Source organism: Sinocyclocheilus grahami, unplaced genomic scaffold (assembly GCF_001515645.1).
Source record: "Sinocyclocheilus grahami isolate Dianchi unplaced genomic scaffold, SAMN03320097.WGS_v1.1 scaffold442.1, whole genome shotgun sequence".
NCBI lineage: Eukaryota > Metazoa > Chordata > Actinopteri > Cypriniformes > Cyprinidae > Sinocyclocheilus > Sinocyclocheilus grahami.
The window spans coordinates 684,304-688,384 of NW_015505621.1; the positions used below are offsets into that span (position 1 = coordinate 684,304).

Here is a 4,081-nt window from a genome sequence, read left to right on the forward strand (position 1 = left end):
CATTGCTGTTCTGTTGTAAGTGATCTTAAAGATTCCTAAATGCATCTACTTTCGGAAGGCCAAATAAAGTGCTTTTGCTTTCGCCTAGAAACACATAGTGTCTCCCTGACATGCTGCTTCAACACTAACTGCGGTTACTGAAACCACGCCTTCTTTCTTTGCGTGCACATTTGGGCGGCATTATGCAAATATTTCCACATAGTGAGGTAGATATGTGGGGGCGTGTTAGAACGAGCCGTTTTAGGGGGGCGTGGCAGAGTCTTAACTTTGATAAAGAATATCTCTTTGGTTTTGAGACTTTATTCTTTGCAACTTCAGGGATCTTATCTATGCACAATCAGCTTGTAACACTCCAAAGAGAAAGGAAAACTTGAAATCGCATCATATGACCCCTTTTATTAAGAAACCGCATAATGTCAGTATTTTACATTTTTGAGTTAATCACATTTACCCCTAAACAGAAAGGCTGTGACATTTCTGTGAGTTTGTATCACATGTGCATATTTAAAAACATGTTTTTAATTGGGTATTTTCATATACCAGTGTATATTTTTTGTCTAATTGCTTGTTTAAATTTCCTTTTACTTCACTTTCAGCACATAAAATGGATCAGTTAGAGGAAAGTGTGACGGATGAATAAAAGAGAGGAGAGAAGGGCCGTGCCGTCCGCGTCGAGGCGGTTCCTCCAGCGCTCCCAGAGAGATCAGGAGCTGTTCAGCAGAGATCAGCGCCTCGGATGAGGGAGGAGTCGGGAACGGGAAATTCACAACCTAAACACACGCTAAATAAATAAATAAAGACCAAACCCAAACCGGTCATGCTTGGATGTAATAGTTCTTGTGTGATTATCACATGATGAAAGGAAACCTTTTCAATGTTGAGATCTTTCATCTGAAGGACGAGGTCATCGACGGGACGCCGTGTGATTTCAGCCTCTGAAAACAAACTGAAAACGAGTACAGCCTACGCACACATACACAAATATCACGTCACTTTAACACCACAAGATCTTCCTCTCATTAAGATTCCTCCAAAATACAACAATGGTCAATAACAAAGAGTGAACAATTTAAGGGGGTCTGAATACTTTCCGTACCCACTGTATATTGTTGATATAGTATTGAGAGTGATAGTATTACTGTGTGTGTATATACAGGTATATATATAGTACTGTATATATATATATAACAAATTACTTATATTATTAATCACAGAAAATTATATTCATTTATACTATAATATTAAATACTTTATATTGTTCTATTGTATTGTAATAAAGTAAATTAAGTGAAAACACTTATTGGACTCTGTTATTCCAGGCCACTGAAGTAAGGCGCATACCTTTGCCTGCTGCTCAGGTGCCAACAGAGAGTAGAGAGGAAGCACATACAGCGGGATGGACGGGTCGGCCTTCTCCTCTGAACACAGCAAACACACACACATTAAAGGGGTCATATGATGCGATTTCAAGTTTTCCTTTCTCTTTGGAGTGTTACAAGCTGTTTGTGAATAGATAAGATCCCTGAAGTTGCAAAGACTAAAGTCTCAAAACCAAAGAGATATTCTTTATCAAAGTTAAGACTCTGCCACGCCCTCCTAAAACGGCTCGTTCTAACACGCCCCCACATATCTACCTCACTATGTGGAAATATTTGCATAATACCGCCCAAATGTGCACGCAAAGAAAGAAGGCGTGGTTTCAGTAACCGCAGTTAGTGTTGAAGCAGCATGTCAGGGAGACGCTGTGTGTTTCTAGGAGACAGCAAAAGCACTTTATTTGGCACGATTATGGTAAGGGGCGTTCGGCGTTCGGTGTTCGGCGTTAAGAGTGCTTGCGGTGTTCGGCCAATCACAATGCACTGGGTCAGCTGGCCAATCAGAGCAGACTGCGCTTGTCGGAAGGAGGGACTTTGTAGAAAACGAAGCGTTTGAGAGAGGCGGGGCATAGAGGACCTACAATAATGTACAGTATTTGAAAAATAATGTGTTTTTTGAACATTAAAGCATGTCAACATATTCTGTTACACTAAATACAAAAAAAAGCATCATATGACCCCTTTAACACACATCCAGTAAAACACAGATGAAACACACCTGTATATCTATCACTGAGTCTCTCACCGTGATCGGCGTCCGGATGATCTCCCAGCTCCAGCTCCAGGTCTGAACCTTCATTATCATCCTCATCACCCTCGTCCACAGGCAGGGTCGAGTAATTGTCCAGATTAATCTTTGGGAGCGACTGAAATGGAGATTGGAACCATGTTGAGTAAACAGCACACTTCTTGCACAAAATATACTGAACACTGCATACTGTTTTAATAAATAGTAAGTCAAATAATATGTAGCAAAAAGGTGGAAAATGTCCAGTAAATTTCAGAAACTTTCCAGGATTTTTTGGAATATTCCAGGGATTTTTGGAACGTTTCCAGAACTTTTCCACCCCTTTGCAACCCTATTGACTACATCACTTCATTTTCATTCATCATTTTAAAATAGAAATTAGCGGAATATTCTTACAGCATTTATTAATCCTTGTTAATGTTAGATAATAAAAATACCATTGTTCATTGTTTGTTTATGTTAGTTCACAGTGCATTAACTAACATTAACAGATACCAGAACTTTCAAAAGTGCATGAGTAAATGTTAAATGCTGTATTGTTTAGTGTTAGTTCATTGTACATAATGTTAACAAATAACACCTTTACTGTAAAGTGTTTACAATCAATTTAGTTCAACAAGAGAGAGAGAAGAAACACACATGACAGGCCAAAAAGTACCACACAAACCCAGCTAATGTCACGGGTGCACTACTGAGCAGACTGAGGAGCAAGGAGCGGCGAGAGACGAGGAGTACATGAATCCAAAGGGGTTTAATTAACAACACGGAACACTCATGCTGTACATGAAAACATGAACATGCACATACATCAACATAAAATACCGGATGCTGGAGCACACACAGGGAACACTATTTATACACACAGGAGGAGGGGATGACGAGACACACCTGGGAGCAATGAAACATCAAGGGAAACACCTGGGACAAATTAACTTAATTAATCAGGACAGGAACAGGAAACTAACCAAATAAGGGCATAGGAAGGCACATGGGGAGCAAGACACACACAAAACATGGAACAGAGTCTGACAGCTAACAGGGAACGTTCTCAGAACATTCTGGAAACATTCTATGACCAAACATTTATTCAAAAAATGAACCATGACCGCAAACTGACGGGCCTCCACCTATATACACACATATACATATTTGACAACACAATTTTTCTTGATCATAACAGAAGTTATCTGCATATAAAAGTGTCTTAAACAGAACGTTCTCCTAATATTAGTAGTTGGTATTCAGTATTCAGGACAACTAGATGAGCCCCAGAGACAAATCCCCAGTGAAGACCTTGTCTCCTAGACGGCCACCGGGACAAGACCACAGGAGCCAGTTGAGTCCTCTGCACAATCTAACTTTGCTGCAGCATGGATAAACCCTCCCAAGGTTTTTTTCTCCATTCTGTCACCAATGGAGTTTTGGTTCCTTGCCACTGTCGCCTCTGGCTTGCTTAGGGTGCTTTCACATCTGTAGATCGATTGCTTTGTTCTGAAACAATGTTGCTTTTTATTCTTGGTGCGGTTCGCTTTCACATGGCAAAGTTTCTAAATGGACCAAATTTGTTAATACAAGTCACGCGCGAGTAAACTGTTGTCTGATTGGGCAAAGTTCCATGGTTTATTTTCTGGGATTCCTGTCATGGCTGTCATCCGTCAGGATGGAACGACAACAGCTTTTTTTTTTGTAGCTGTTCTTATATTAATTTATCATTTTGGAAAGGAGTCCAGGATTCATCTGGAAAACATTTTTAAAATGCACCTACTAGGAAGAAGAGCAATAAGACGGCATTATAAAATGGCTTTAATAAAGCCAATCTCTCCCGTGAACTGCCAAAATACAGACAGCACATCACATGTCTCACCAGAGACAGTAATATATTGGATCACTGTTACACCACAATAAAGAATGCATATCACTCTGTCCCACGAGCAGCTTTGGGGCTCTCTGATCACTG

The 4,081-nt window shown here is 40.1% G+C and overlaps 1 pseudogene; it reads right to left on the reverse strand.

Annotated features, from left to right (window-relative positions):
* The window catches only part of LOC107552144 (probable ATP-dependent RNA helicase DHX37), a 23,156-nt pseudogene that overhangs the window by 9,325 nt on the left and 9,750 nt on the right, over positions 1-4,081 (reverse strand).